Source organism: Equus przewalskii, chromosome 14 (assembly GCF_037783145.1).
Source record: "Equus przewalskii isolate Varuska chromosome 14, EquPr2, whole genome shotgun sequence".
Taxonomy (NCBI): domain Eukaryota; kingdom Metazoa; phylum Chordata; class Mammalia; order Perissodactyla; family Equidae; genus Equus; species Equus przewalskii.
The window spans coordinates 5,290,353-5,301,453 of NC_091844.1; positions in this window are offsets into that span (position 1 = coordinate 5,290,353).

The window sequence follows — 11,101 nt, forward strand, 5'->3', positions numbered from 1 at the left end:
TAAATCAGCCTTGAAATAAATAGGTTTTCAAAGTACATGGTGCTAGGTTACAAAATTTTGCATCCCTCTAAGTAAATCCCAATAGACAATAAGAACACGACTGCAGTTGAAGTCTTTCCACACAGTCATTTAATGTAGCTCGACCATGGTCAACTCTCTGCTGGTTTCCCAGGCTCTTTCCTTGGCGTCTTTTAAGTTGTAGTAGCTTATCTGCCAATTAATGATGAAAGTACCATTTCTTAAAGCATGTAAAACTAAGCTGGTCCAAGCAGATCTGAGGGACTCTAGGAGCTTTGAGAGTACAACAGATATCCTCTGTCTCAGCTTCCTATTAGTTCATAAGCTCGTACTTTTCACGTTTACCAGCTAGCAGCCTTGATTTTCCAGAGAAGTAAACAGCAAGATGAAAGTCCCCAGAAATAACCACAGCTGGCCATTATGGAAGGGATGAGAATCAAGGCTGAGAGGTGGGGACAGGAGGAGCTGCTCAGTGTTCTCTACCCTGTTTGTTGGTCTTTGAGCCCTGAAAATACAGTGTTTCCCACAAAACAGGGTGGGCAAGTTAGCATATGCAAATAGACTCATCAAAGTTTATTTTTAAATTGCCCAATTGTGTTTGAAAACAGAGGTTAGGTACCTATCAGTTTGATCTAAATCCTGGTGAAAATACTAAATCCTCTTTTGGTTTTGAGTGTCACATTTTGAAGCGCTTGTCCTTACACAGAATTCCCAAAAACAGGCTGTGAAAGACCTTAGGTTTTCTGCATTCCAAGACTTCTGGTTGCTTGGCATGGATACACCTCCGGTCCAGAAAAGGACGGGCTTGGTTCACTCCGTGGTCTACTTTGACTCTTGAGTGAAAATTTCTTTTAATGATGTGTATAACTCTAGTCTAACTCAGTTTTAACGAGGGCTTTAGTTTTCCAAAATTTTTGCTTCTTTGATCTACAAAAAAAAGTCACTAAATGCGTCAAGATACAAAATAGAATTAATACAATAGAGAAGGTTACTTTCATAGATAGAACCTGGAAATTATGCTTGGGATTTCAGTTCCTTTCTGAACAAACACACACACACACACACACATACACACACACACAACAACCATCATACAAATAAACTAAAGATCCTCCAAAAAAATACCATGAAGAAATCTTATATATGGTTAAAATGTCTTTTCATAAATCACAGTGTTCAGTTAGCAAGAGGATATGGACCTAAGCATTACTGGATCCTAAATACTCATTGCTTATGAGGAGAAAATGTAAATATCAGATGTTTTCAATTATTTTTTCAGCTGCTTTGTCCATAAAGTTTTAAACTATTCTTTTTTTTTTAAACTATGTGTAGTGATTTATAGGGAAATGTGACCCTGAGTCCCCAATCCATTTATATTTAATTCAACAAAGCATCAGCAATGAGCATCCGCTGGATGCTCTTACCTGTTTAACATGCTTTTCCCTCTAGAACTCAGAAAATTAGCAAGAATAAATGGAAATGAAACCCAAAGGGTGTTAGTAAGATCTAATGCTTTATGAATGTTAGATAGCATCAGCAAGTGGCAGAATTAATTTTTCATCCTTAATGTATGTGTTTCTCAGGCCAAGCGTGTTTTCCTAGTAGGTCATTGACTCTCAGTGAATCACTTATAAGCAAGCCATCGCCAAAGAGAAATGTTGCCTCAAAATCCGTTGACATCTTCAAATAAAGCATTAAATTTTACTTATGAGTACTAATGCTATAGGCCCAGTAAAAGAAATGCCACTTCTCCATCCCTCAGGCATTTTTGAAGGAGATTACCTCAGGGCCAATGCTTCTGTTTTGCTGGTATGCCATATTATTGCTCCCTGTGACTTCAACTGGAACCACAGTTTCTCACATCCCAGAAGGAGTCAAGGGTGCTAAAACATATCATATTAAGTGGAAAACATAAAACAACAGGAGAATTTGCATATATAGTATACACACATGCACACATAGCACACACACCACAGGCAGCATCAGATATGGGATGCATTTGCACGTGCCACATGGTGGAAGCTGGATGAAGGGCATGCTGGGAATGTGCAGTGCTGGGAATTCCATCTCTCTCACTGTAACAGCCCACCCAGAACCTTCATCCTTAGCATTTCATGCTTGGTTCCCAAGTATGAGAAACTGTGTATTTCTGAACAATGTTTGAGCTTTCAAAATAGTCCGGTTCCTTCGTTTCAGGTTTACTTCTCTGTACACACCCAAAATGCATTATTATTATGCAGAGCTCTTGGCCTTCTGCAAGCTATCACTGTGAGACTAAATGGTCATTTCACTGGGGAGCCGAAAGCACTTAGTAATAATAATTTCTGCTTAGTTCCAACTTGAATCTTTTGGAATAGGGTAACGTGTTAAGGAATCATTGAATAGGAAGCTTGCGTTTTTGCGGGAGACAGAGAGGGAATGAAGCCATGATCAAATTTTTTTAGATCATGCAATTTCATTGATAAGCACAGACAATGGTGTGGATGTGAAGAAGCTGGACCGTTTGCAGGAACTGAGAGTGCTGGCTGATCACCCGCCTCACCATTTCTCTTCACTTGTGGACAAAAGCATAGACTCATCTCAGGCAGCTCCCTGGTTTTAATTATTCTCCAGGTTGCTGTTGGGAGCTTCGGCAGCTTGGATTCCAGGCCGATAGAAGAGAATGATGGCTTCTCTGTGAGCTACGCAATTTGTAATTATTTTAAAGGTTTTCATCAAATGTTTTCAGATAAAAAGGAAGGAAGTGGAAGGAAGACCTTTCAAATCCTTCAGCTTCTTTCCTGGCTACTTTGAGGAAAAACCACAGAGAGGAGTAGACACGTTATCTTACGGACACTTTATCTTCAAGCTCTCTCTCCCTTCTACACAGTAGTGATAACTGAAGACAGGGTCAAATACGAATTCCTAATATTTAAATTATATTTATGAAAACTAAGTTCATTCAGTTGCTCACTCACTCACATACAAACACACCAAAACAGCACAAGAAGGGAAGTTATTCTCCCGTGTAAGGTTTTTACATTTGTTATCAAAAATAGCATATGTGCAGAAATATCTGTAACTTACACACATGACTAGATGGATTTACTTAAAGAATATGTTTTCAGATCTCTGTAAATTGGACCGTAGTTTAAATGCGCTCAAGAGTTTTTAAAATGTTTCTATACTACACTTTTTTAGGTGAAAATCGCACTGTTGAGTGAATAGTCACTACTTTTATCTTTTTTCTATACCTGAATTTTCACACATTTTGATTTTAAAGCAGGGTCCACGCGGAGACCCTAGAGCAGGCTGTTCCAGAAGCCTGGGAGGGGCGCTGAGAGCATCTGGTTGGCTCCCGTGCTTGCAGAGGCATCTGGGTTGATGTTTCTCAACTTTCTTCTTATACATCTGCAAGGACTGCCTTACCTAGATGCTCATTCCCTTCCCTCTATTGGCAGAATATTTAAGGCGTTTTATCTAGGCTTTGCCCTTCTTGTGTTGCTTAGTCCTGACTCTCTGATTAAATCAAATTTTCTTTAAGGATAGAGATTTTATTTGATCCATACTCCCAAGAGACTCCACCAGATTTGGCAGTCAGTAAGTTATTAAATTAGTGTATTATCGTTGCTTCTTAGTCCCCCCAAAATAGCTTTTTGTTTGAATCTACTAGTTTCTAGGTGATTAGAGGGGATGGTTTGATGAAACCTGATTATTTCATCTTTTCCATTTCATTCTCTTTCAAAATATTTTTTTCTGCTTCTGGAAATGTAGTTCTTTCCTTTGTAACCTTCCAGACTCGTAGACAAAATTTATTCCAACAGAAGAAATAGTGTCGGGGGCTTCACCCGCACGGCCCGGGCTTCTCCTTCCTGCTCCGCTTCTAATTTTCACAGGGCAGATTCCAGCGCTTTCTACGTGCCAGAGACACTGATCAAACCTACGGCTGTGCCACAGCCACAGGCAGCTCTCCGGCCTCAAGGGTTTCATGCCAAAGACAACTGGGAAATGCTCTGTTCTCCTCGGAAAGTTTCTCTTGAGACAACTATTTTTTCCCATCAAATATTTTTGTCCAGTGAAAATCTATCTAGAAGAAAAATTCCCCTCTGATTTCTCTGACAAAGTTCTTTTTCCCTGATGGCATCTGACTAGGGTTACGGGTCCCAGGACTCGGTCTCCCTGTGGACACTTTCTCTACTTTTTGCTGGGAAAATGAGCGAAAGGCAAGTTTCCTGGAACTTTCCAGACGTCCTCATGTGTGACAATAACAATGCACACCATGACTGACTGCTTCCCTGTGCCGACCCGCCTCAGGCTGGTGGCCGGCATCTGCCTGCAGTGCGCCCCCGGGCTCGCTGACATCCGGGTCACAGCCACGCCCTCCCCGAGCTGTGTGAAGGCAGCAGGTCCCAGGATCCCCGAAGTGCAGGCCCACGAATCAGAGAGACCAGCAGCTTAGGGGACCTCTTGCTGTCTGTGGTCCCCACTCCGCCGTGGCCGTGAGTGACAGGAGGCTAACAGGAGTAAAGCCCCCTTAGCTTTCAACAAATCCCGGTTCAGAGGATGGAATTAAATACTTTTCTTTGGGAACCTAAACACAACCTTGATCTCCATGTCTTGAGCAAACAGCTATCACGACAGGTAGTCTGGTCTGGGCATCCAAGGGTCAAAACCCATCCTTTGCGGCCTCTTCTTTCTAGTTTTTGCAACTCCCACAGGTTATCAAGAATTTTATCCCACCTCTTCCTGATTATTGGCAGGATGTGTGGAGAGAGAAAAATAGGCTGCGAGGGGTGGGGCCTTACGACCTCTGGTCTGAGAGTAGGTACTACTGTTACCCTTATTTGATCGAGGAGTAAGGGGAGGCGCAGAGCAGAGGCGACCTTGCCCAGGAATCCGCCGCTCCACACGGCAGGGCTGGGCTGGATCCCGCTCTCTCACCACCGGGATAGGTCCCCTCTCCTCACTGAGAAGTGATCCGTTTGGATTCCTCCAGCATGTGTCACCCGTGTCTAGCGCAGGCCCAGGAACCGCCGATGCCACACAAGTCCCCCAGTGCCTGCTGTTCTCAGGGGACTGCTGGGGACACAACACGAGGCAGACAATTCTCGCTTCAAGGAACTTCAGTCAGATGAGGGGAAAAGATGCAAACACCAGGAACACAGGGCAGGATTCCGTCAGTGCCAAGGAGCGAGATGTCCCAGAGCACTCAGACAATGCAGGGGTGTGGGGGCCTTCGGGAAAACCCTGAACAATGGGTGGGATTTTGAGAGGTGGACCTGGGCTATGGCGTTCCTGAGGGAACAGCAAGGGGGACATGGAGGAGCCAGAAAGCCAGCACTATTTTTTTTCTTCAAAGATTGGCACCTGGGCTAGCATCTTTTGCCAATCTTCTTTTCCGTTTTTTCCCCTCTTCTCCCCAAAGCGCCTGGTGCATAGTTGTATATTCTAGTTGTAGGTCCTCCCGGTTGTGCTCTGTGGGACGCCGCCTCAGCATGGCCTGACAGCGGTGCCATGTCCGCGCCCAGGATCCGAACCAATGAAACCCTGGGTGGCCGCAGCGGAGCTGCAAACTTAACAGCTCGCCCTGGGCCGGCCCAGAAAGTTAGCAGTTTTAAACAGAGCAGCCTGGAGTGGCAGCAGAATTGCTTTTAAACAGAGGAGCAGGCAATGAAACTGGAAAGGTGGACTCAAGTCTGGTCCAGAAGGACCTTCGGAGCCCGGCTGAGACTGAAGATCTGAAGTGAAAGGGGAGGGGAGAAGCGCAGGAGGAGATTTCGAGGTGGCAGTGACAGGATTTGGCAATGCTCTGGATGTGGGGAGCAGCAAATGTGGCTCCCGGGGGCGGGGCTTCAGCGCGAGTAAGGGAGCTTTAACAGCAGGAGTGAGACGCGGGGCGACGGGCGTGGCTGTGAACTTCGGGGCTGTGCCTAGTGGGCTAGCGGACCAGGACCAGGCTGCGGCAGAATGTGGGTGGGGCTTCCTGAGATGGGCGGGGCTGAGAGAGGCCCGTTTGGGCATCACCAGTTCAGAAACAGTGGTTCAAAGTATGACTGAGTCTGTGTTGAAGGAGTCCGGAATAAGCCACGGTGGCATAACTAACTTTGAGCTGAAGGCATGTGAGAATAGGCTTTTTTTTCTTTTCCTTCTTCTTTTTTTTCTGAACTGCCTTATCTGCCTAAAAGCAGAGCCTCCAAAAATAACTCAATTGCCATAAATGCCCTCCCTGAAAGTTTCAAAACCAAGAAAAACTGACTCATCACTGACAGGAAAAGTTGGCAGCACACCTAAAGAGACATTGTCACAAAACTGTCGTATCTCCCATCTCTTCTCCTAAGGGCCATTTATCTTTCCTAAAAGTCGTTTGTCTTCCCATAATGCCTTTTCTACCCTCTTTCCCCTATTAAGAGGTCATCTGTTTTTCCATAAATATTCTTCTCCCTTTCCTCTTCCTCTGTTAAGAGGGTATTTAAGCCCAAGTTCTAACTACCTCCCTGAGTCATATTTTTCTGTGAACTCCCACGTATGTGTGTGAATAAAAATATGTCTTTTCTCTTGCTAATCTGTTTTTGTCAGTTTAATTAGCAGGCCCCCAAAGACTGAACATAAGAGGGTAGAGGAAAAGATTTTTCCCCTGATAGCATCATCACCAAAGGAGAAAGAAGGAGGCTGAGGCTAGAACTTTCAAGAACACTCATAGATAGCTCCTCAGAGGAGAAGAAAGGACAAAACTTAAAAGAGACTGAGATGGAGTGGTCAGAGAATGACAAGGGGTCTGAGGAAGGTCCGGTAACAGAAGGTTTCAAGATACAAGGGCTGGGAGCAGTGACAAATCTTGCAGAAAGTGTGGAGAGGCTAACATGTTATTGTGTATTTCCTGTTTGCTACACAGGACCAGGCTTGTAAAACATGGTGACATTTAATCCCGACTGCAAGCTGGTGCCTGAGAGAAGGCGGTAACCTCATCTTACAGGCTTAGTGACTTCACTGAGGTTGCCCTGCTGTGAGAGAAGGAGCTGAGCTCAGGTCCTAGCTGGTTTGGCATCCACACCCCTGCCATTCTGCTTTTGATGTCTCCTGTTGTCTACTTCTCCAAACTAGGACAATTCTGAAAACTGTGCATTTCTCTTTTGAGTGATTTTTTTGTCCTAAACCAGAGATCAGCAAACCCCAGCCTTTGGGGCATGTCTGGCCCACCGCCCGATTCCATGAATACTGTTTTGCGGGCACTCAGCCCTGCCCACTCTTTGTGTGCCATCTACGGCTGCTTTCACCCTCCACGGCAGAGTTGACTGGCTCTGAAGGAGACACACAAAGACTAACAAGGTATTATTGGCCCTTTACAGAAAAGATTTGCTGGCCCCTGCCTTAAATCACGAGGTTGCACGAAAAATATTACAGATTAGGAATTCTGATTAAGTCTAATGTAAAATCCCCATCTTATAATGAAAATATACTTATGGAGAAAATCAGGTATAGTGCCAACGTGATTTCCATCTACCAGAGAATAATGCCAGCTACTCTACACTGTACTTAATTGGCCTGTTATTTTTTTCAGAGATTTGGAAGAAACGGAATATGACAAATGACAATTTGGTGACAGTGATGAAGCACTACACACCAAGAAAAGAGTCAAATCCGGTAAAATCTTTGCATCTCTCAAGAACATGGGACCTGTGAGTGGGAGTTAGAAAAGATGAGGGGCGTCATACTTCAAAGACAACGAACAATCTCCAAGGACCGTGAGTTCAGCACAAAATAGGGCACTGGCCAATTTGTCCCTTGTCCGTTAGCCAGGACCCCGGGGCCTTCAGGAAGGACATATGTCTCTCTATTCTTCTGCTGCGTCTGGCAGTAGCACGGGCTCCTCAGGCGAGGGGACGTCCCCTGGGCTGGCAGCCTCCCTAGTGTTGGTAGCACAGCAGGCTGTCTGAGGTGCCAGTCCTGCTGGGGCACATCTGTCCCTCTCAATATTCACACTGCTAATGTCTCACTCTAGTGACAAATGCAAATTGGGCTGCTTCGTCCAAACATGTCAGCCTCATTAGCAGGTGCATAGCAATTGGCACAAGACACCAGCCTCTCCGTTTCTTCTGTTCTAACCTCCACCAACTTAGGGGTCCCTCTTCCTTCAGGATTGCTGATCGAGAGCTCGGATTGTGGGAGCAGGCAGGAAAAACACTTTTCCCCTAGTTTTATTGAGAAATAATTGTCATACGCCACTGTATAAGTTTAAGGTGTACAGCATGATGATTTGATTTAACTGTGTTGTGAAATGACTACCACAATAGGTTCATCCAGAGACAATAAAAAGAAACGAAATGTGAAAAGAAGAAAGGAAAAGAAATTTCTCCTTGTGATGAGAACTCCTAGGATTTGCTCTCTGAACGGCTTTCCTGTATATCACACAGCAGCATCAGCTATTGTCACCATGTTGTACATTACAGCCCTAGGATTTATTTATTTTATAACTGGACGTTTTTGCCTTTTGACCACCTTGTCCCAATCTAGCCCCTCCACCCTTCACCTCTGGGAACCACAAATCTGACTTCTTTTTCTATGAGTTTGGTTCTTAGTCTTTTGGTTATTTTTTTTTAGATTCCACGTATGAGTGAGATCATAGTACTTGTCTTTCTTTGTCTTAGTTATTTCACTTAGCATAATGCCTTCAAAACCCACTCATGTTGTCACAAATGGTAGAACTTCCTCATTTTTTATGGGTGCATAATAATCCATTGTGTACATATACCACCAGTTCTTTATCCATCCATCCATCAATGGACGCTTAGGTTGTTTCCAGTCGACTATTATAAATGTGTTTCTATGAACATGGGGGTGCAGATAGCTTTCAAGCTAGTGTTTTTTCTTTGAATATATTCCCGGAAATGGGATTACTGGATCATATGATACTTCTATTTTTTTTATTTTTATTGTTATTATTATTTTTTTGGTGAGGAAGATTTGGCCCTGAGCTAACATCTGTGCCAGTCTTCCTCTATTTTATGTGGGACACTGCCACAGCATGGCTTAACGAGCGGTCTGTAGGTCTGCACCCAGGATCCGAACCCATGAACCCCAGGCCGTTGACGCAGAGTGTACGAATTTAACAACTATACCACTAGGCTGGTCCCTTTCTTGTCTTTTTGAGGTTAGCCATTCTAATAGATGTGAGGTGATATCTCATTGTGGTTTTGATTTGCATTTCCCTAATGACTAGTGATGTTGAGCATCTTTTCATGTACCTGTTGGTCTTTCATATATCTTCTTTGGAGAAATGTTTGTTCAGGACCTCTAACCATTTTTTCATTGGGTTATTTGTTTTTTTTGCTATTGAATTGTATGAGTTCTTTATATATGTGGGATATTAACCGCTTATCAGATATATGGTTTGCAAATATTTTTTCCCATTCCATAGATTGTCCTTTCATTTTGTTGATGGTCCCCTTGCTGCACAGAAGCTTTTTAGTTTGATGTAGTCCCACTTGTTTATTTTTGCTTTTGTTTCTTGTGCTTTAGGTGTCATAGGAAAACACTTTTTTTACATAAGAAAGATCTGTGTTTACGAGGAGTTGTTTACCATGAGTTATTCTGTGTAAAATAAATGGCCCTACTGTGGTCAAAAATTGAGCAAAACCAGACTAGAATACACCTTGATCTTGAAGAAAACTTATAGTACCTGCTGTGCCCCAGGGCGGAATGGTATATAAAATTACTACTTTTTCATCTAGGGATGAGAAGTAAGACAAGGTAGATTTTAATTCTGTTTAAATACATACTTATCGATTTAAAAAAATTTTTTTGGTGAAAAAATTTGATGAACAGTATAATTGATCATCAAAACTTTGCTTTTCCTTTCATTTAATTGTATTGACACTCAAGTAGTTTTTTTTCTTAGATGAGAAATTTAAATGCATAGGATGGTTCTGAGTTCCTTGAACATTTGGTAGTGACATTGTGGTCACTACCTGGAGAAAATCAGGTATAGTACCAACGTGATTTCCATCTACCAGAGAATAATGCCAGCTAGTCTACACTGCACTTAATGGGGTTGTTTTTTTCCCCAGAGATTTGGAAGAAATGAAAGATGACCAGTGTGGAAATTCAGTTAAAGCTGGTACTCTTGTCATTAACAAATGCCCCATATTCTTAGGTTTGAATTCCCTTTGTTGCAACTGAAATCCTTTTAAAGTCTTTTTTGATGCCAATAATGAACTATGAAGGTATTTGCTAACTAGAGATTAAACAAAACATTATTTCATAACAATAACAATTTCTACTTTGCATTTATTTGATTCTCAATATACTTTTTGCAATGCCAAATAAGTCATTTTGACAACTAACATCTCACATGATGACTTAAGCATGTTAAGGAGTGGTATCAATTCTCTGTTCTCTTTTCTGGAAATTTTGTTTGGGGCACAAGAGATGCACCTTTTGAATTTGAGGCCAATATTTTAACTTTCAGATAGGAAGTTAATGTATATCTATTTTCTTGAGTAAGAAAAATTTTGACTTTTTCTCCTCTTAACTTTGTTTTTCAGAAAATAAAAATAACTAAAATTTCCAGAACTTCTGCAATGATACATTCTTGCTCTCCAAAGTTTATACAAAATAATCAATGAGAAAAAAATTAATTTACTAATTGAACATATAATTTTCCTATAGTTTGTTTTATTCTTCGTGATGTCAAATGCTTAGATAAAAATTAAGCAATTTGGGGGCTGGCCCCGTGGCCGAGTGGTTAAGTTCGTGCACTCCGCTGCAGGCGGCCCAGTGTTTCGTTGGTTCGAATCCTGGGCGCGGACATGGCACTGCTTATCAGACCACGCTGAGGCAGCGTCTCACATGCCACAACTAGAAGGACCCACAACGAAGAATATACAACTATGTAATGGGGGGCTTTGGGGAGAAAAAGGGGAAAAAAATAAAATCTTTAAAAAAAATTAAGCAATTTGGTCAGTTGTTGGGATGGCCAAACATATAGGCATTTGACACCAGCAAAAGACATCTGGATTTTCACACTTCCTTTTGTTTTTATGCATATACTTGGTGTTGTATAGTTCAGCCTGTGTGTGCTAAGGGTTTCTTTTCAAAGATTTTAAAA